The 18,687-nt window shown below is 50.0% G+C and overlaps 34 non-coding genes across 34 annotated transcripts; all 34 read left to right on the forward strand.

Moving 5' to 3' along the window:
• Positions 1-239: 239 nt before the first annotated feature.
• On the forward strand, positions 240-313 carry Trnan-guu (transfer RNA asparagine (anticodon GUU)). The gene has a single exon. It is a non-coding gene; the product is annotated as a tRNA-Asn (tRNA).
• A 493-nt stretch (positions 314-806) lies between these two features.
• Positions 807-878, forward strand: Trnat-cgu (transfer RNA threonine (anticodon CGU)). The gene has a single exon. It is a non-coding gene; the product is annotated as a tRNA-Thr (tRNA).
• Positions 879-1,211: 333 nt separating this feature from the next.
• Trnan-guu (transfer RNA asparagine (anticodon GUU)) lies at positions 1,212-1,285 on the forward strand. Its single transcript has one exon. It is a non-coding gene; the product is annotated as a tRNA-Asn (tRNA).
• A 493-nt stretch (positions 1,286-1,778) lies between these two features.
• Positions 1,779-1,850, forward strand: Trnat-cgu (transfer RNA threonine (anticodon CGU)). Its single transcript has one exon. It is a non-coding gene; the product is annotated as a tRNA-Thr (tRNA).
• Positions 1,851-2,183: 333 nt separating this feature from the next.
• Trnan-guu (transfer RNA asparagine (anticodon GUU)) lies at positions 2,184-2,257 on the forward strand. The gene has a single exon. It is a non-coding gene; the product is annotated as a tRNA-Asn (tRNA).
• A 493-nt stretch (positions 2,258-2,750) lies between these two features.
• On the forward strand, positions 2,751-2,822 carry Trnat-cgu (transfer RNA threonine (anticodon CGU)). The gene has a single exon. It is a non-coding gene; the product is annotated as a tRNA-Thr (tRNA).
• A 333-nt stretch (positions 2,823-3,155) lies between these two features.
• Trnan-guu (transfer RNA asparagine (anticodon GUU)) lies at positions 3,156-3,229 on the forward strand. Its single transcript has one exon. It is a non-coding gene; the product is annotated as a tRNA-Asn (tRNA).
• Positions 3,230-3,900: 671 nt separating this feature from the next.
• Positions 3,901-3,972, forward strand: Trnat-cgu (transfer RNA threonine (anticodon CGU)). The gene has a single exon. It is a non-coding gene; the product is annotated as a tRNA-Thr (tRNA).
• Positions 3,973-4,305: 333 nt separating this feature from the next.
• Positions 4,306-4,379, forward strand: Trnan-guu (transfer RNA asparagine (anticodon GUU)). Its single transcript has one exon. It is a non-coding gene; the product is annotated as a tRNA-Asn (tRNA).
• Positions 4,380-4,872: 493 nt separating this feature from the next.
• Positions 4,873-4,944, forward strand: Trnat-cgu (transfer RNA threonine (anticodon CGU)). Its single transcript has one exon. It is a non-coding gene; the product is annotated as a tRNA-Thr (tRNA).
• Positions 4,945-5,277: 333 nt separating this feature from the next.
• Trnan-guu (transfer RNA asparagine (anticodon GUU)) lies at positions 5,278-5,351 on the forward strand. Its single transcript has one exon. It is a non-coding gene; the product is annotated as a tRNA-Asn (tRNA).
• A 671-nt stretch (positions 5,352-6,022) lies between these two features.
• On the forward strand, positions 6,023-6,094 carry Trnat-cgu (transfer RNA threonine (anticodon CGU)). Its single transcript has one exon. It is a non-coding gene; the product is annotated as a tRNA-Thr (tRNA).
• Positions 6,095-6,427: 333 nt separating this feature from the next.
• On the forward strand, positions 6,428-6,501 carry Trnan-guu (transfer RNA asparagine (anticodon GUU)). The gene has a single exon. It is a non-coding gene; the product is annotated as a tRNA-Asn (tRNA).
• Positions 6,502-6,994: 493 nt separating this feature from the next.
• Positions 6,995-7,066, forward strand: Trnat-cgu (transfer RNA threonine (anticodon CGU)). The gene has a single exon. It is a non-coding gene; the product is annotated as a tRNA-Thr (tRNA).
• A 333-nt stretch (positions 7,067-7,399) lies between these two features.
• On the forward strand, positions 7,400-7,473 carry Trnan-guu (transfer RNA asparagine (anticodon GUU)). The gene has a single exon. It is a non-coding gene; the product is annotated as a tRNA-Asn (tRNA).
• Positions 7,474-8,144: 671 nt separating this feature from the next.
• On the forward strand, positions 8,145-8,216 carry Trnat-cgu (transfer RNA threonine (anticodon CGU)). Its single transcript has one exon. It is a non-coding gene; the product is annotated as a tRNA-Thr (tRNA).
• A 333-nt stretch (positions 8,217-8,549) lies between these two features.
• Trnan-guu (transfer RNA asparagine (anticodon GUU)) lies at positions 8,550-8,623 on the forward strand. Its single transcript has one exon. It is a non-coding gene; the product is annotated as a tRNA-Asn (tRNA).
• Positions 8,624-9,116: 493 nt separating this feature from the next.
• On the forward strand, positions 9,117-9,188 carry Trnat-cgu (transfer RNA threonine (anticodon CGU)). Its single transcript has one exon. It is a non-coding gene; the product is annotated as a tRNA-Thr (tRNA).
• Positions 9,189-9,521: 333 nt separating this feature from the next.
• Trnan-guu (transfer RNA asparagine (anticodon GUU)) lies at positions 9,522-9,595 on the forward strand. The gene has a single exon. It is a non-coding gene; the product is annotated as a tRNA-Asn (tRNA).
• Positions 9,596-10,266: 671 nt separating this feature from the next.
• On the forward strand, positions 10,267-10,338 carry Trnat-cgu (transfer RNA threonine (anticodon CGU)). The gene has a single exon. It is a non-coding gene; the product is annotated as a tRNA-Thr (tRNA).
• A 333-nt stretch (positions 10,339-10,671) lies between these two features.
• Trnan-guu (transfer RNA asparagine (anticodon GUU)) lies at positions 10,672-10,745 on the forward strand. Its single transcript has one exon. It is a non-coding gene; the product is annotated as a tRNA-Asn (tRNA).
• A 671-nt stretch (positions 10,746-11,416) lies between these two features.
• Positions 11,417-11,488, forward strand: Trnat-cgu (transfer RNA threonine (anticodon CGU)). The gene has a single exon. It is a non-coding gene; the product is annotated as a tRNA-Thr (tRNA).
• Positions 11,489-11,821: 333 nt separating this feature from the next.
• Trnan-guu (transfer RNA asparagine (anticodon GUU)) lies at positions 11,822-11,895 on the forward strand. The gene has a single exon. It is a non-coding gene; the product is annotated as a tRNA-Asn (tRNA).
• Positions 11,896-12,566: 671 nt separating this feature from the next.
• Trnat-cgu (transfer RNA threonine (anticodon CGU)) lies at positions 12,567-12,638 on the forward strand. The gene has a single exon. It is a non-coding gene; the product is annotated as a tRNA-Thr (tRNA).
• Positions 12,639-12,971: 333 nt separating this feature from the next.
• Trnan-guu (transfer RNA asparagine (anticodon GUU)) lies at positions 12,972-13,045 on the forward strand. Its single transcript has one exon. It is a non-coding gene; the product is annotated as a tRNA-Asn (tRNA).
• A 671-nt stretch (positions 13,046-13,716) lies between these two features.
• Positions 13,717-13,788, forward strand: Trnat-cgu (transfer RNA threonine (anticodon CGU)). Its single transcript has one exon. It is a non-coding gene; the product is annotated as a tRNA-Thr (tRNA).
• Positions 13,789-14,121: 333 nt separating this feature from the next.
• Positions 14,122-14,195, forward strand: Trnan-guu (transfer RNA asparagine (anticodon GUU)). The gene has a single exon. It is a non-coding gene; the product is annotated as a tRNA-Asn (tRNA).
• Positions 14,196-14,866: 671 nt separating this feature from the next.
• On the forward strand, positions 14,867-14,938 carry Trnat-cgu (transfer RNA threonine (anticodon CGU)). Its single transcript has one exon. It is a non-coding gene; the product is annotated as a tRNA-Thr (tRNA).
• Positions 14,939-15,271: 333 nt separating this feature from the next.
• On the forward strand, positions 15,272-15,345 carry Trnan-guu (transfer RNA asparagine (anticodon GUU)). Its single transcript has one exon. It is a non-coding gene; the product is annotated as a tRNA-Asn (tRNA).
• Positions 15,346-16,016: 671 nt separating this feature from the next.
• Trnat-cgu (transfer RNA threonine (anticodon CGU)) lies at positions 16,017-16,088 on the forward strand. Its single transcript has one exon. It is a non-coding gene; the product is annotated as a tRNA-Thr (tRNA).
• A 333-nt stretch (positions 16,089-16,421) lies between these two features.
• Positions 16,422-16,495, forward strand: Trnan-guu (transfer RNA asparagine (anticodon GUU)). Its single transcript has one exon. It is a non-coding gene; the product is annotated as a tRNA-Asn (tRNA).
• Positions 16,496-17,166: 671 nt separating this feature from the next.
• Trnat-cgu (transfer RNA threonine (anticodon CGU)) lies at positions 17,167-17,238 on the forward strand. Its single transcript has one exon. It is a non-coding gene; the product is annotated as a tRNA-Thr (tRNA).
• A 333-nt stretch (positions 17,239-17,571) lies between these two features.
• Trnan-guu (transfer RNA asparagine (anticodon GUU)) lies at positions 17,572-17,645 on the forward strand. Its single transcript has one exon. It is a non-coding gene; the product is annotated as a tRNA-Asn (tRNA).
• Positions 17,646-18,316: 671 nt separating this feature from the next.
• Trnat-cgu (transfer RNA threonine (anticodon CGU)) lies at positions 18,317-18,388 on the forward strand. The gene has a single exon. It is a non-coding gene; the product is annotated as a tRNA-Thr (tRNA).
• Positions 18,389-18,687: the final 299 nt, after the last annotated feature.

Raw genomic sequence — 18,687 nt, forward strand, 5'->3', positions numbered from 1 at the left:
ATAAAGAGTGCTCTACTTGCATCAGAGGTTTACTGGATGTGTAGGCGGAACACTGTTTTGTATGCATTTTGTAGTATAATGTCATGCTTGGCGATGTCATTCGTTTATGAGCCCCACTACAGTGTGCATGCACGTTATCCATGTGAAGAGGCGTAAGCAGATACTACCATTCTGCGAGGTGCCTGCGAAAAGTACACGAGTTGCATTGATGAAGAGAGCAGAAGTGACCGAAAGTTAAGGCCTCCGTGGCGCAATCGGCTAGCGCGTTCGGCTGTTAACCGAAAGGTTGGTGGTTCGAGCCCACCCGGGGGCGAAATCGTTTTAATCGCCACCGAGGTGAGGACGTATGTCCACTTTGATAGAGATACACAGCTAGTGTGACAATTTGGCTGTGTTTGAATGATGCCACCCAGCCTTATACACATTCAGCCACGTGACAGTGGAGGTAAAAACATGGCCCTATGCGGACGTTCTACCGTTTTCCTATTAATTCGGCATGTGTGACACTGCAGTAGAGCGACGACCACTACAAAAGATGTATTATTTACATTTCATTTCGGCGTATACACCGCGAGTGCCATATGACAGGGCCTCTCTCTCGATGTCGATCTGCATTTGGCGTCTCTTAAGTGTCGGTCTGCAGTAGGCCGCTGTTGGCCGAGCGGCGTGCAGTCGCAGAGTTGGAAAACGGTAAGGTGGACACCTCCAGCAGCATCTGTGTGTCAAATCCGATATCTGGTCGAGGGCTGTAAGATTCAGTATGATGACGTGACAATTCGGGAGTAGCTCACGAATGCAAAGCTGCGGCCTTCTTAGCTCAGTGGTAGAGCACTGGTCTCGTAAACCAGGGGTCGTGAGTTCGACCCTCACAGAAGGCATTCATTTTTTTAACTTTGCTGCTGAGAGCAGAGCTAGCTCGAGCAGCATCTAACAGATGGCAGTGCACTGAATGAAGGGGAAGTTCTGCAACCGATAAAGAGTGCTCTACTTGCATCAGAGGTTTACTGGATGTGTAGGCGGAACACTGTTTTGTATGTATTTTGTAGTATAATGTCATGCTTGGCGATGTCATTCGTTTATGAGCCCCACTACAGTGTGCATGCACGTTATCCATGTGAAGAGGCGTAAGCAGATACTACCATTCTGCGAGGTGCCTGCGAAAAGTATACGACTTGCATTGATAAAGAGAGCAGAAGTGACCGAAAGTCAAGGCCTCCGTGGCGCAATCGGCTAGCGCGTTCGGCTGTTAACCGAAAGGTTGGTGGTTCGAGCCCACCCGGGGGCGAAATCGTTTTAATCGCCACCGAGGTGAGGACGTATGTCCACTTTGATAGAGATACACAGCTAGTGTGACAATTTGGCTGTGTTTGAATGATGCCACCCAGCCTTATACACATTCAGCCACGTGACAGTGGAGGTAAAAACATGGCCCTATGCGGACGTTCTACCGTTTTCCTATTAATTCGGCATGTGTGACACTGCAGTAGAGCGACGACCACTACAAAAGATGTATTATTTACATTTCATTTCGGCGTATACACCGCGAGTGCCATATGACAGGGCCTCTCTCTCGATGTCGATCTGCATTTGGCGTCTCTTAAGAGTCGGTCTGCAGTAGGCCGCTGTTGGCCGAGCGGCGTGCAGTCGCAGAGTTGGAAAACGGTAAGGTGGACACCTCCAGCAGCATCTGTGTGTCAAATCCGATATCTGGTCGAGGGCTGTAAGATTCAGTATGATGACGTGACAATTCGGGAGTAGCTCACGAATGCAAAGCTGCGGCCTTCTTAGCTCAGTGGTAGAGCACTGGTCTCGTAAACCAAGGGTCGTGAGTTCGACCCTCACAGAAGGCATTCATTTTTTTAACTTTGCTGCTGAGAGCAGAGCTAGCTCGAGCAGCATCTAACAGATGGCAGTGCACTGAATGAAGGGGAAGTTCTGCAACCGATAAAGAGTGCTCTACTTGCATCAGAGGTTTACTGGATGTGTAGGCGGAACACTGTTTTGTATGCATTTTGTAGTATAATGTCATGCTTGGCGATGTCATTCGTTTATGAGCCCCACTACAGTGTGCATGCACGTTATCCATGTGAAGAGGCGTAAGCAGATACTACCATTCTGCGAGGTGCCTGCGAAAAGTATACGACTTGCATTGATAAAGAGAGCAGAAGTGACCGAAAGTCAAGGCCTCCGTGGCGCAATCGGCTAGCGCGTTCGGCTGTTAACCGAAAGGTTGGTGGTTCGAGCCCATCCGGGGATGAAATCGTTTTAATCGCCACCGAGGTGAGGACGTATGTCCACTTTGATAGAGATACACAGCTAGTGTGACAATTTGGCTGTGTTTGAATGATGCCACCCAGCCTTATACACATTCAGCCACGTGACAGTGGAGGTAAAAACATGGCCCTATGCGGACGTTCTACCGTTTTCCTATTAATTCGGCATGTGTGACACTGCAGTAGAGCGACGACCACTACAAAAGATGTATTATTTACATTTCATTTCGGCGTATACACCGCGAGTGCCATATGACAGGGCCTCTCTCTCGATGTCGATCTGCATTTGGCGTCTCTTAAGTGTCGGTCTGCAGTAGGCCGCTGTTGGCCGAGCGGCGTGCAGTCGCAGAGTTGGAAAACGGTAAGGTGGACACCTCCAGCAGCATCTGTGTGTCAAATCCGATATCTGGTCGAGGGCTGTAAGATTCAGTATGATGACGTGACAATTCGGGAGTAGCTCACGAATGCAAAGCTGCGGCCTTCTTAGCTCAGTGGTAGAGCACTGGTCTCGTAAACCAGGGGTCGTGAGTTCGACCCTCACAGAAGGCATTCATTTTTTTAACTTTGCTGCTGAGAGCAGAGCTAGCTCGAGCAGCATCTAACAGATGGCAGTGCACTGAATGAAGGGGAAGTTCTACAACCGATAAAGAGTGCTCTACTTGCATCAGAGGTTTACTGGATGTGTAGGCGGAACACTGTTTTGTATGCATTTTGTAGTATAATGTCATGCTTGGCGATGTCATTCGTTTATGAGCCCCACTACAGTGTGCATGCACGTTATCCATGTGAAGAGGCGTAAGCAGATACTACCATTCTGCGAGGTGCCTGCGAAAAGTACACGAGTTGCATTGATGAAGAGAGCAGAAGTGACCGAAAGTTAAGGCCTCCGTGGCGCAATCGGCTAGCGCGTTCGGCTGTTAACCGAAAGGTTGGTGGTTCGAGCCCACCCGGGGGCGAAATCGTTTTAATCGCCACCGAGGTGAGGACGTATGTCCACTTTGATAGAGATACACAGCTAGTGTGACAATTTGGCTGTGTTTGAATGATGCCACCCAGCCTTATACACATTCAGCCACGTGACAGTGGAGGTAAAAACATGGCCCTATGCGGACGTTCTACCGTTTTCCTATTAATTCGGCATGTGTGACACTGCAGTAGAGCGACGACCACTACAAAAGATGTATTATTTACATTTCATTTCGGCGTATACACCGCGAGTGCCATATGACAGGGCCTCTCTCTCGATGTCGATCTGCATTTGGCGTCTCTTAAGTGTCGGTCTGCAGTAGGCCGCTGTTGGCCGAGCGGCGTGCAGTCGCCTTACATGAAGCCCCCAGTGCCACTGTGGACGATGTAGCCAGAGAGAGGAGTCGAAAGGCGCGTTTCACAGTAGAGCCACGCTATCCCACAAGCTGTGCACTAGGTCAAGTTTTGCGCAGACCGCAAACCTTTGGTGGCTTGACGCTCGTCGTCGATCGTAAGGGTGAAACAGTGAAGAGAGTTGGAAAACGGTAAGGTGGACACCTCCAGCAGCATCTGTGTGTCAAATCCGATATCTGGTCGAGGGCTGTAAGATTCAGTATGATGACGTGACAATTCGGGAGTAGCTCACGAATGCAAAGCTGCGGCCTTCTTAGCTCAGTGGTAGAGCACTGGTCTCGTAAACCAAGGGTCGTGAGTTCGACCCTCACAGAAGGCATTCATTTTTTTAACTTTGCTGCTGAGAGCAGAGCTAGCTCGAGCAGCATCTAACAGATGGCAGTGCACTGAATGAAGGGGAAGTTCTGCAACCGATAAAGAGTGCTCTACTTGCATCAGAGGTTTACTGGATGTGTAGGCGGAACACTGTTTTGTATGCATTTTGTAGTATAATGTCATGCTTGGCGATGTCATTCGTTTATGAGCCCCACTACAGTGTGCATGCACGTTATCCATGTGAAGAGGCGTAAGCAGATACTACCATTCTGCGAGGTGCCTGCGAAAAGTATACGACTTGCATTGATAAAGAGAGCAGAAGTGACCGAAAGTCAAGGCCTCCGTGGCGCAATCGGCTAGCGCGTTCGGCTGTTAACCGAAAGGTTGGTGGTTCGAGCCCACCCGGGGATGAAATCGTTTTAATCGCCACCGAGGTGAGGACGTATGTCCACTTTGATAGAGATACACAGCTAGTGTGACAATTTGGCTGTGTTTGAATGATGCCACCCAGCCTTATACACATTCAGCCACGTGACAGTGGAGGTAAAAACATGGCCCTATGCGGACGTTCTACCGTTTTCCTATTAATTCGGCATGTGTGACACTGCAGTAGAGCGACGACCACTACAAAAGATGTATTATTTACATTTCATTTCGGCGTATACACCGCGAGTGCCATATGACAGGGCCTCTCTCTCGATGTCGATCTGCATTTGGCGTCTCTTAAGTGTCGGTCTGCAGTAGGCCGCTGTTGGCCGAGCGGCGTGCAGTCGCAGAGTTGGAAAACGGTAAGGTGGACACCTCCAGCAGCATCTGTGTGTCAAATCCGATATCTGGTCGAGGGCTGTAAGATTCAGTATGATGACGTGACAATTCGGGAGTAGCTCACGAATGCAAAGCTGCGGCCTTCTTAGCTCAGTGGTAGAGCACTGGTCTCGTAAACCAGGGGTCGTGAGTTCGACCCTCACAGAAGGCATTCATTTTTTTAACTTTGCTGCTGAGAGCAGAGCTAGCTCGAGCAGCATCTAACAGATGGCAGTGCACTGAATGAAGGGGAAGTTCTACAACCGATAAAGAGTGCTCTACTTGCATCAGAGGTTTACTGGATGTGTAGGCGGAACACTGTTTTGTATGCATTTTGTAGTATAATGTCATGCTTGGCGATGTCATTCGTTTATGAGCCCCACTACAGTGTGCATGCACGTTATCCATGTGAAGAGGCGTAAGCAGATACTACCATTCTGCGAGGTGCCTGCGAAAAGTACACGAGTTGCATTGATGAAGAGAGCAGAAGTGACCGAAAGTTAAGGCCTCCGTGGCGCAATCGGCTAGCGCGTTCGGCTGTTAACCGAAAGGTTGGTGGTTCGAGCCCACCCGGGGGCGAAATCGTTTTAATCGCCACCGAGGTGAGGACGTATGTCCACTTTGATAGAGATACACAGCTAGTGTGACAATTTGGCTGTGTTTGAATGATGCCACCCAGCCTTATACACATTCAGCCACGTGACAGTGGAGGTAAAAACATGGCCCTATGCGGACGTTCTACCGTTTTCCTATTAATTCGGCATGTGTGACACTGCAGTAGAGCGACGACCACTACAAAAGATGTATTATTTACATTTCATTTCGGCGTATACACCGCGAGTGCCATATGACAGGGCCTCTCTCTCGATGTCGATCTGCATTTGGCGTCTCTTAAGTGTCGGTCTGCAGTAGGCCGCTGTTGGCCGAGCGGCGTGCAGTCGCCTTACATGAAGCCCCCAGTGCCACTGTGGACGATGTAGCCAGAGAGAGGAGTCGAAAGGCGCGTTTCACAGTAGAGCCACGCTATCCCACAAGCTGTGCACTAGGTCAAGTTTTGCGCAGACCGCAAACCTTTGGTGGCTTGACGCTCGTCGTCGATCGTAAGGGTGAAACAGTGAAGAGAGTTGGAAAACGGTAAGGTGGACACCTCCAGCAGCATCTGTGTGTCAAATCCGATATCTGGTCGAGGGCTGTAAGATTCAGTATGATGACGTGACAAATCGGGAGTAGCTCACGAATGCAAAGCTGCGGCCTTCTTAGCTCAGTGGTAGAGCACTGGTCTCGTAAACCAAGGGTCGTGAGTTCGACCCTCACAGAAGGCATTCATTTTTTTAACTTTGCTGCTGAGAGCAGAGCTAGCTCGAGCAGCATCTAACAGATGGCAGTGCACTGAATGAAGGGGAAGTTCTGCAACCGATAAAGAGTGCTCTACTTGCATCAGAGGTTTACTGGATGTGTAGGCGGAACACTGTTTTGTATGCATTTTGTAGTATAATGTCATGCTTGGCGATGTCATTCGTTTATGAGCCCCACTACAGTGTGCATGCACGTTATCCATGTGAAGAGGCGTAAGCAGATACTACCATTCTGCGAGGTGCCTGCGAAAAGTATACGACTTGCATTGATAAAGAGAGCAGAAGTGACCGAAAGTCAAGGCCTCCGTGGCGCAATCGGCTAGCGCGTTCGGCTGTTAACCGAAAGGTTGGTGGTTCGAGCCCACCCGGGGATGAAATCGTTTTAATCGCCACCGAGGTGAGGACGTATGTCCACTTTGATAGAGATACACAGCTAGTGTGACAATTTGGCTGTGTTTGAATGATGCCACCCAGCCTTATACACATTCAGCCACGTGACAGTGGAGGTAAAAACATGGCCCTATGCGGACGTTCTACCGTTTTCCTATTAATTCGGCATGTGTGACACTGCAGTAGAGCGACGACCACTACAAAAGATGTATTATTTACATTTCATTTCGGCGTATACACCGCGAGTGCCATATGACAGGGCCTCTCTCTCGATGTCGATCTGCATTTGGCGTCTCTTAAGTGTCGGTCTGCAGTAGGCCGCTGTTGGCCGAGCGGCGTGCAGTCGCAGAGTTGGAAAACGGTAAGGTGGACACCTCCAGCAGCATCTGTGTGTCAAATCCGATATCTGGTCGAGGGCTGTAAGATTCAGTATGATGACGTGACAATTCGGGAGTAGCTCACGAATGCAAAGCTGCGGCCTTCTTAGCTCAGTGGTAGAGCACTGGTCTCGTAAACCAGGGGTCGTGAGTTCGACCCTCACAGAAGGCATTCATTTTTTTAACTTTGCTGCTGAGAGCAGAGCTAGCTCGAGCAGCATCTAACAGATGGCAGTGCACTGAATGAAGGGGAAGTTCTACAACCGATAAAGAGTGCTCTACTTGCATCAGAGGTTTACTGGATGTGTAGGCGGAACACTGTTTTGTATGCATTTTGTAGTATAATGTCATGCTTGGCGATGTCATTCGTTTATGAGCCCCACTACAGTGTGCATGCACGTTATCCATGTGAAGAGGCGTAAGCAGATACTACCATTCTGCGAGGTGCCTGCGAAAAGTACACGAGTTGCATTGATGAAGAGAGCAGAAGTGACCGAAAGTTAAGGCCTCCGTGGCGCAATCGGCTAGCGCGTTCGGCTGTTAACCGAAAGGTTGGTGGTTCGAGCCCACCCGGGGGCGAAATCGTTTTAATCGCCACCGAGGTGAGGACGTATGTCCACTTTGATAGAGATACACAGCTAGTGTGACAATTTGGCTGTGTTTGAATGATGCCACCCAGCCTTATACACATTCAGCCACGTGACAGTGGAGGTAAAAACATGGCCCTATGCGGACGTTCTACCGTTTTCCTATTAATTCGGCATGTGTGACACTGCAGTAGAGCGACGACCACTACAAAAGATGTATTATTTACATTTCATTTCGGCGTATACACCGCGAGTGCCATATGACAGGGCCTCTCTCTCGATGTCGATCTGCATTTGGCGTCTCTTAAGTGTCGGTCTGCAGTAGGCCGCTGTTGGCCGAGCGGCGTGCAGTCGCCTTACATGAAGCCCCCAGTGCCACTGTGGACGATGTAGCCAGAGAGAGGAGTCGAAAGGCGCGTTTCACAGTAGAGCCACGCTATCCCACAAGCTGTGCACTAGGTCAAGTTTTGCGCAGACCGCAAACCTTTGGTGGCTTGACGCTCGTCGTCGATCGTAAGGGTGAAACAGTGAAGAGAGTTGGAAAACGGTAAGGTGGACACCTCCAGCAGCATCTGTGTGTCAAATCCGATATCTGGTCGAGGGCTGTAAGATTCAGTATGATGACGTGACAATTCGGGAGTAGCTCACGAATGCAAAGCTGCGGCCTTCTTAGCTCAGTGGTAGAGCACTGGTCTCGTAAACCAGGGGTCGTGAGTTCGACCCTCACAGAAGGCATTCATTTTTTTAACTTTGCTGCTGAGAGCAGAGCTAGCTCGAGCAGCATCTAACAGATGGCAGTGCACTGAATGAGGGGGAAGTTCTGCAACCGATAAAGAGTGCTCTACTTGCATCAGAGGTTTACTGGATGTGTAGGCGGAACACTGTTTTGTATGCATTTTGTAGTATAATGTCATGCTTGGCGATGTCATTCGTTTATGAGCCCCACTACAGTGTGCATGCACGTTATCCATGTGAAGAGGCGTAAGCAGATACTACCATTCTGCGAGGTGCCTGCGAAAAGTACACGAGTTGCATTGATGAAGAGAGCAGAAGTGACCGAAAGTTAAGGCCTCCGTGGCGCAATCGGCTAGCGCGTTCGGCTGTTAACCGAAAGGTTGGTGGTTCGAGCCCACCCGGGGGCGAAATCGTTTTAATCGCCACCGAGGTGAGGACGTATGTCCACTTTGATAGAGATACACAGCCAGTGTGACAATTTGGCTGTGTTTGAATGATGCCACCCAGCCTTATACACATTCAGCCACGTGACAGTGGAGGTAAAAACATGGCCCTATGCGGACGTTCTACCGTTTTCCTATTAATTCGGCATGTGTGACACTGCAGTAGAGCGACGACCACTACAAAAGATGTATTATTTACATTTCATTTCGGCGTATACACCGCGAGTGCCATATGACAGGGCCTCTCTCTCGATGTCGATCTGCATTTAGCGTCTCTTAAGTGTCGGTCTGCAGTAGGCCGCTGTTGGCCGAGCGGCGTGCAGTCGCAGAGTTGGAAAACGGTAAGGTGGACACCTCCAGCAGCATCTGTGTGTCAAATCCGATATCTGGTCGAGGGCTGTAAGATTCAGTATGATGACGTGACAAGTCGGGAGTAGCTCACGAACGCAAAGCTGCGGCCTTCTTAGCTCAGTGGTAGAGCACTGGTCTCGTAAACCAGGGGTCGTGAGTTCGACCCTCACAGAAGGCATTCATTTTTTTAACTTTGCTGCTGAGAGCAGAGCTAGCTCGAGCAGCATCTAACAGATGGCAGTGCACTGAATGAAGGGGAAGTTCTACAACCGATAAAGAGTGCTCTACTTGCATCAGAGGTTTACTGGATGTGTAGGCGGAACACTGTTTTGTATGCATTTTGTAGTATAATGTCATGCTTGGCGATGTCATTCGTTTATGAGCCCCACTACAGTGTGCATGCACGTTATCCATGTGAAGAGGCGTAAGCAGATACTACCATTCTGCGAGGTGCCTGCGAAAAGTACACGAGTTGCATTGATGAAGAGAGCAGAAGTGACCGAAAGTTAAGGCCTCCGTGGCGCAATCGGCTAGCGCGTTCGGCTGTTAACCGAAAGGTTGGTGGTTCGAGCCCACCCGGGGGCGAAATCGTTTTAATCGCCACCGAGGTGAGGACGTATGTCCACTTTGATAGAGATACACAGCTAGTGTGACAATTTGGCTGTGTTTGAATGATGCCACCCAGCCTTATACACATTCAGCCACGTGACAGTGGAGGTAAAAACATGGCCCTATGCGGACGTTCTACCGTTTTCCTATTAATTCGGCATGTGTGACACTGCAGTAGAGCGACGACCACTACAAAAGATGTATTATTTACATTTCATTTCGGCGTATACACCGCGAGTGCCATATGACAGGGCCTCTCTCTCGATGTCGATCTGCATTTGGCGTCTCTTAAGTGTCGGTCTGCAGTAGGCCGCTGTTGGCCGAGCGGCGTGCAGTCGCCTTACATGAAGCCCCCAGTGCCACTGTGGACGATGTAGCCAGAGAGAGGAGTCGAAAGGCGCGTTTCACAGTAGAGCCACGCTATCCCACAAGCTGTGCACTAGGTCAAGTTTTGCGCAGACCGCAAACCTTTGGTGGCTTGACGCTCGTCGTCGATCGTAAGGGTGAAACAGTGAAGAGAGTTGGAAAACGGTAAGGTGGACACCTCCAGCAGCATCTGTGTGTCAAATCCGATATCTGGTCGAGGGCTGTAAGATTCAGTATGATGACGTGACAAGTCGGGAGTAGCTCACGAACGCAAAGCTGCGGCCTTCTTAGCTCAGTGGTAGAGCACTGGTCTCGTAAACCAGGGGTCGTGAGTTCGACCCTCACAGAAGGCATTCATTTTTTTAACTTTGCTGCTGAGAGCAGAGCTAGCTCGAGCAGCATCTAACAGATGGCAGTGCACTGAATGAAGGGGAAGTTCTACAACCGATAAAGAGTGCTCTACTTGCATCAGAGGTTTACTGGATGTGTAGGCGGAACACTGTTTTGTATGCATTTTGTAGTATAATGTCATGCTTGGCGATGTCATTCGTTTATGAGCCCCACTACAGTGTGCATGCACGTTATCCATGTGAAGAGGCGTAAGCAGATACTACCATTCTGCGAGGTGCCTGCGAAAAGTACACGAGTTGCATTGATGAAGAGAGCAGAAGTGACCGAAAGTTAAGGCCTCCGTGGCGCAATCGGCTAGCGCGTTCGGCTGTTAACCGAAAGGTTGGTGGTTCGAGCCCACCCGGGGGCGAAATCGTTTTAATCGCCACCGAGGTGAGGACGTATGTCCACTTTGATAGAGATACACAGCTAGTGTGACAATTTGGCTGTGTTTGAATGATGCCACCCAGCCTTATACACATTCAGCCACGTGACAGTGGAGGTAAAAACATGGCCCTATGCGGACGTTCTACCGTTTTCCTATTAATTCGGCATGTGTGACACTGCAGTAGAGCGACGACCACTACAAAAGATGTATTATTTACATTTCATTTCGGCGTATACACCGCGAGTGCCATATGACAGGGCCTCTCTCTCGATGTCGATCTGCATTTGGCGTCTCTTAAGTGTCGGTCTGCAGTAGGCCGCTGTTGGCCGAGCGGCGTGCAGTCGCCTTACATGAAGCCCCCAGTGCCACTGTGGACGATGTAGCCAGAGAGAGGAGTCGAAAGGCGCGTTTCACAGTAGAGCCACGCTATCCCACAAGCTGTGCACTAGGTCAAGTTTTGCGCAGACCGCAAACCTTTGGTGGCTTGACGCTCGTCGTCGATCGTAAGGGTGAAACAGTGAAGAGAGTTGGAAAACGGTAAGGTGGACACCTCCAGCAGCATCTGTGTGTCAAATCCGATATCTGGTCGAGGGCTGTAAGATTCAGTATGATGACGTGACAAGTCGGGAGTAGCTCACGAACGCAAAGCTGCGGCCTTCTTAGCTCAGTGGTAGAGCACTGGTCTCGTAAACCAGGGGTCGTGAGTTCGACCCTCACAGAAGGCATTCATTTTTTTAACTTTGCTGCTGAGAGCAGAGCTAGCTCGAGCAGCATCTAACAGATGGCAGTGCACTGAATGAAGGGGAAGTTCTACAACCGATAAAGAGTGCTCTACTTGCATCAGAGGTTTACTGGATGTGTAGGCGGAACACTGTTTTGTATGCATTTTGTAGTATAATGTCATGCTTGGCGATGTCATTCGTTTATGAGCCCCACTACAGTGTGCATGCACGTTATCCATGTGAAGAGGCGTAAGCAGATACTACCATTCTGCGAGGTGCCTGCGAAAAGTACACGAGTTGCATTGATGAAGAGAGCAGAAGTGACCGAAAGTTAAGGCCTCCGTGGCGCAATCGGCTAGCGCGTTCGGCTGTTAACCGAAAGGTTGGTGGTTCGAGCCCACCCGGGGGCGAAATCGTTTTAATCGCCACCGAGGTGAGGACGTATGTCCACTTTGATAGAGATACACAGCTAGTGTGACAATTTGGCTGTGTTTGAATGATGCCACCCAGCCTTATACACATTCAGCCACGTGACAGTGGAGGTAAAAACATGGCCCTATGCGGACGTTCTACCGTTTTCCTATTAATTCGGCATGTGTGACACTGCAGTAGAGCGACGACCACTACAAAAGATGTATTATTTACATTTCATTTCGGCGTATACACCGCGAGTGCCATATGACAGGGCCTCTCTCTCGATGTCGATCTGCATTTGGCGTCTCTTAAGTGTCGGTCTGCAGTAGGCCGCTGTTGGCCGAGCGGCGTGCAGTCGCCTTACATGAAGCCCCCAGTGCCACTGTGGACGATGTAGCCAGAGAGAGGAGTCGAAAGGCGCGTTTCACAGTAGAGCCACGCTATCCCACAAGCTGTGCACTAGGTCAAGTTTTGCGCAGACCGCAAACCTTTGGTGGCTTGACGCTCGTCGTCGATCGTAAGGGTGAAACAGTGAAGAGAGTTGGAAAACGGTAAGGTGGACACCTCCAGCAGCATCTGTGTGTCAAATCCGATATCTGGTCGAGGGCTGTAAGATTCAGTATGATGACGTGACAAGTCGGGAGTAGCTCACGAACGCAAAGCTGCGGCCTTCTTAGCTCAGTGGTAGAGCACTGGTCTCGTAAACCAGGGGTCGTGAGTTCGACCCTCACAGAAGGCATTCATTTTTTTAACTTTGCTGCTGAGAGCAGAGCTAGCTCGAGCAGCATCTAACAGATGGCAGTGCACTGAATGAAGGGGAAGTTCTACAACCGATAAAGAGTGCTCTACTTGCATCAGAGGTTTACTGGATGTGTAGGCGGAACACTGTTTTGTATGCATTTTGTAGTATAATGTCATGCTTGGCGATGTCATTCGTTTATGAGCCCCACTACAGTGTGCATGCACGTTATCCATGTGAAGAGGCGTAAGCAGATACTACCATTCTGCGAGGTGCCTGCGAAAAGTACACGAGTTGCATTGATGAAGAGAGCAGAAGTGACCGAAAGTTAAGGCCTCCGTGGCGCAATCGGCTAGCGCGTTCGGCTGTTAACCGAAAGGTTGGTGGTTCGAGCCCACCCGGGGGCGAAATCGTTTTAATCGCCACCGAGGTGAGGACGTATGTCCACTTTGATAGAGATACACAGCTAGTGTGACAATTTGGCTGTGTTTGAATGATGCCACCCAGCCTTATACACATTCAGCCACGTGACAGTGGAGGTAAAAACATGGCCCTATGCGGACGTTCTACCGTTTTCCTATTAATTCGGCATGTGTGACACTGCAGTAGAGCGACGACCACTACAAAAGATGTATTATTTACATTTCATTTCGGCGTATACACCGCGAGTGCCATATGACAGGGCCTCTCTCTCGATGTCGATCTGCATTTGGCGTCTCTTAAGTGTCGGTCTGCAGTAGGCCGCTGTTGGCCGAGCGGCGTGCAGTCGCCTTACATGAAGCCCCCAGTGCCACTGTGGACGATGTAGCCAGAGAGAGGAGTCGAAAGGCGCGTTTCACAGTAGAGCCACGCTATCCCACAAGCTGTGCACTAGGTCAAGTTTTGCGCAGACCGCAAACCTTTGGTGGCTTGACGCTCGTCGTCGATCGTAAGGGTGAAACAGTGAAGAGAGTTGGAAAACGGTAAGGTGGACACCTCCAGCAGCATCTGTGTGTCAAATCCGATATCTGGTCGAGGGCTGTAAGATTCAGTATGATGACGTGACAAGTCGGGAGTAGCTCACGAACGCAAAGCTGCGGCCTTCTTAGCTCAGTGGTAGAGCACTGGTCTCGTAAACCAGGGGTCGTGAGTTCGACCCTCACAGAAGGCATTCATTTTTTTAACTTTGCTGCTGAGAGCAGAGCTAGCTCGAGCAGCATCTAACAGATGGCAGTGCACTGAATGAAGGGGAAGTTCTACAACCGATAAAGAGTGCTCTACTTGCATCAGAGGTTTACTGGATGTGTAGGCGGAACACTGTTTTGTATGCATTTTGTAGTATAATGTCATGCTTGGCGATGTCATTCGTTTATGAGCCCCACTACAGTGTGCATGCACGTTATCCATGTGAAGAGGCGTAAGCAGATACTACCATTCTGCGAGGTGCCTGCGAAAAGTACACGAGTTGCATTGATGAAGAGAGCAGAAGTGACCGAAAGTTAAGGCCTCCGTGGCGCAATCGGCTAGCGCGTTCGGCTGTTAACCGAAAGGTTGGTGGTTCGAGCCCACCCGGGGGCGAAATCGTTTTAATCGCCACCGAGGTGAGGACGTATGTCCACTTTGATAGAGATACACAGCTAGTGTGACAATTTGGCTGTGTTTGAATGATGCCACCCAGCCTTATACACATTCAGCCACGTGACAGTGGAGGTAAAAACATGGCCCTATGCGGACGTTCTACCGTTTTCCTATTAATTCGGCATGTGTGACACTGCAGTAGAGCGACGACCACTACAAAAGATGTATTATTTACATTTCATTTCGGCGTATACACCGCGAGTGCCATATGACAGGGCCTCTCTCTCGATGTCGATCTGCATTTGGCGTCTCTTAAGTGTCGGTCTGCAGTAGGCCGCTGTTGGCCGAGCGGCGTGCAGTCGCCTTACATGAAGCCCCCAGTGCCACTGTGGACGATGTAGCCAGAGAGAGGAGTCGAAAGGCGCGTTTCACAGTAGAGCCACGCTATCCCACAAGCTGTGCACTAGGTCAAGTTTTGCGCAGACCGCAAACCTTTGGTGGCTTGACGCTCGTCGTCGATCGTAAGGGTGAAACAGTGAAGAGAGTTGGAAAACGGTAAGGTGGACACCTCCAGCAGCATCTGTGTGTCAAATCCGATATCTGGTCGAGGGCTGTAAGATTCAGTATGATGACGTGACAAGTCGGGAGTAGCTCACGAACGCAAAGCTGCGGCCTTCTTAGCTCAGTGGTAGAGCACTGGTCTCGTAAACCAGGGGTCGTGAGTTCGACCCTCACAGAAGGCATTCATTTTTTTAACTTTGCTGCTGAGAGCAGAGCTAGCTCGAGCAGCATCTAACAGATGGCAGTGCACTGAATGAAGGGGAAGTTCTACAACCGATAAAGAGTGCTCTACTTGCATCAGAGGTTTACTGGATGTGTAGGCGGAACACTGTTTTGTATGCATTTTGTAGTATAATGTCATGCTTGGCGATGTCATTCGTTTATGAGCCCCACTACAGTGTGCATGCACGTTATCCATGTGAAGAGGCGTAAGCAGATACTACCATTCTGCGAGGTGCCTGCGAAAAGTACACGAGTTGCATTGATGAAGAGAGCAGAAGTGACCGAAAGTTAAGGCCTCCGTGGCGCAATCGGCTAGCGCGTTCGGCTGTTAACCGAAAGGTTGGTGGTTCGAGCCCACCCGGGGGCGAAATCGTTTTAATCGCCACCGAGGTGAGGACGTATGTCCACTTTGATAGAGATACACAGCTAGTGTGACAATTTGGCTGTGTTTGAATGATGCCACCCAGCCTTATACACATTCAGCCACGTGACAGTGGAGGTAAAAACATGGCCCTATGCGGACGTTCTACCGTTTTCCTATTAATTCGGCATGTGTGACACTGCAGTAGAGCGACGACCACTACAAAAGATGTATTATTTACATTTCATTTCGGCGTATACACCGCGAGTGCCATATGACAGGGCCTCTCTCTCGATGTCGATCTGCATTTGGCGTCTCTTAAGTGTCGGTCTGCAGTAGGCCGCTGTTGGCCGAGCGGCGTGCAGTCGCCTTACATGAAGCCCCCAGTGCCACTGTGGACGATGTAGCCAGAGAGAGGAGTCGAAAGGCGCGTTTCACAGTAGAGCCACGCTATCCCACAAGCTGTGCACTAGGTCAAGTTTTGCGCAGACCGCAAACCTTTGGTGGCTTGACGCTCGTCGTCGATCGTAAGGGTGAAACAGTGAAGAGAGTTGGAAAACGGTAAGGTGGACACCTCCAGCAGCATCTGTGTGTCAAATCCGATATCTGGTCGAGGGCTGTAAGATTCAGTATGATGACGTGACAAGTCGGGAGTAGCTCACGAACGCAAAGCTGCGGCCTTCTTAGCTCAGTGGTAGAGCACTGGTCTCGTAAACCAGGGGTCGTGAGTTCGACCCTCACAGAAGGCATTCATTTTTTTAACTTTGCTGCTGAGAGCAGAGCTAGCTCGAGCAGCATCTAACAGATGGCAGTGCACTGAATGAAGGGGAAGTTCTACAACCGATAAAGAGTGCTCTACTTGCATCAGAGGTTTACTGGATGTGTAGGCGGAACACTGTTTTGTATGCATTTTGTAGTATAATGTCATGCTTGGCGATGTCATTCGTTTATGAGCCCCACTACAGTGTGCATGCACGTTATCCATGTGAAGAGGCGTAAGCAGATACTACCATTCTGCGAGGTGCCTGCGAAAAGTACACGAGTTGCATTGATGAAGAGAGCAGAAGTGACCGAAAGTTAAGGCCTCCGTGGCGCAATCGGCTAGCGCGTTCGGCTGTTAACCGAAAGGTTGGTGGTTCGAGCCCACCCGGGGGCGAAATCGTTTTAATCGCCACCGAGGTGAGGACGTATGTCCACTTTGATAGAGATACACAGCTAGTGTGACAATTTGGCTGTGTTTGAATGATGCCACCCAGCCTTATACACATTCAGCCACGTGACAGTGGAGGTAAAAACATGGCCCTATGCGGACGTTCTACCGTTTTCCTATTAATTCGGCATGTGTGACACTGCAGTAGAGCGACGACCACTACAAAAGATGTATTATTTACATTTCATTTCGGCGTATACACCGCGAGTGCCATATGACAGGGCCTCTCTCTCGATGTCGATCTGCATTTGGCGTCTCTTAAGTGTCGGTCTGCAGTAGGCCGCTGTTGGCCGAGCGGCGTGCAGTCGCCTTACATGAAGCCCCCAGTGCCACTGTGGACGATGTAGCCAGAGAGAGGAGTCGAAAGGCGCGTTTCACAGTAGAGCCACGCTATCCCACAAGCTGTGCACTAGGTCAAGTTTTGCGCAGACCGCAAACCTTTGGTGGCTTGACGCTCGTCGTCGATCGTAAGGGTGAAACAGTGAAGAGAGTTGGAAAACGGTAAGGTGGACACCTCCAGCAGCATCTGTGTGTCAAATCCGATATCTGGTCGAGGGCTGTAAGATTCAGTATGATGACGTGACAAGTCGGGAGTAGCTCACGAACGCAAAGCTGCGGCCTTCTTAGCTCAGTGGTAGAGCACTGGTCTCGTAAACCAGGGGTCGTGAGTTCGACCCTCACAGAAGGCATTCATTTTTTTAACTTTGCTGCTGAGAGCAGAGCTAGCTCGAGCAGCATCTAACAGATGGCAGTGCACTGAATGAAGGGGAAGTTCTACAACCGATAAAGAGTGCTCTACTTGCATCAGAGGTTTACTGGATGTGTAGGCGGAACACTGTTTTGTATGCATTTTGTAGTATAATGTCATGCTTGGCGATGTCATTCGTTTATGAGCCCCACTACAGTGTGCATGCACGTTATCCATGTGAAGAGGCGTAAGCAGATACTACCATTCTGCGAGGTGCCTGCGAAAAGTACACGAGTTGCATTGATGAAGAGAGCAGAAGTGACCGAAAGTTAAGGCCTCCGTGGCGCAATCGGCTAGCGCGTTCGGCTGTTAACCGAAAGGTTGGTGGTTCGAGCCCACCCGGGGGCGAAATCGTTTTAATCGCCACCGAGGTGAGGACGTATGTCCACTTTGATAGAGATACACAGCTAGTGTGACAATTTGGCTGTGTTTGAATGATGCCACCCAGCCTTATACACATTCAGCCACGTGACAGTGGAGGTAAAAACATGGCCCTATGCGGACGTTCTACCGTTTTCCTATTAATTCGGCATGTGTGACACTGCAGTAGAGCGACGACCACTACAAAAGATGTATTATTTACATTTCATTTCGGCGTATACACCGCGAGTGCCATATGACAGGGCCTCTCTCTCGATGTCGATCTGCATTTGGCGTCTCTTAAGTGTCGGTCTGCAGTAGGCCGCTGTTGGCCGAGCGGCGTGCAGTCGCCTTACATGAAGCCCCCAGTGCCACTGTGGACGATGTAGCCAGAGAGAGGAGTCGAAAGGCGCGTTTCACAGTAGAGCCACGCTATCCCACAAGCTGTGCACTAGGTCAAGTTTTGCGCAGACCGCAAACCTTTGGTGGCTTGACGCTCGTCGTCGATCGTAAGGGTGAAACAGTGAAGAGAGTTGGAAAACGGTAAGGTGGACACCTCCAGCAGCATCTGTGTGTCAAATCCGATATCTGGTCGAGGGCTGTAAGATTCAGTATGATGACGTGACAAGTCGGGAGTAGCTCACGAACGCAAAGCTGCGGCCTTCTTAGCTCAGTGGTAGAGCACTGGTCTCGTAAACCAGGGGTCGTGAGTTCGACCCTCACAGAAGGCATTCATTTTTTTAACTTTGCTGCTGAGAGCAGAGCTAGCTCGAGCAGCATCTAACAGATGGCAGTGCACTGAATGAAGGGGAAGTTCTACAACCGATAAAGAGTGCTCTACTTGCATCAGAGGTTTACTGGATGTGTAGGCGGAACACTGTTTTGTATGCATTTTGTAGTATAATGTCATGCTTGGCGATGTCATTCGTTTATGAGCCCCACTACAGTGTGCATGCACGTTATCCATGTGAAGAGGCGTAAGCAGATACTACCATTCTGCGAGGTGCCTGCGAAAAGTACACGAGTTGCA

This window comes from Schistocerca cancellata, chromosome 6 (assembly GCF_023864275.1).
Source record: "Schistocerca cancellata isolate TAMUIC-IGC-003103 chromosome 6, iqSchCanc2.1, whole genome shotgun sequence".
NCBI lineage: Eukaryota > Metazoa > Arthropoda > Insecta > Orthoptera > Acrididae > Schistocerca > Schistocerca cancellata.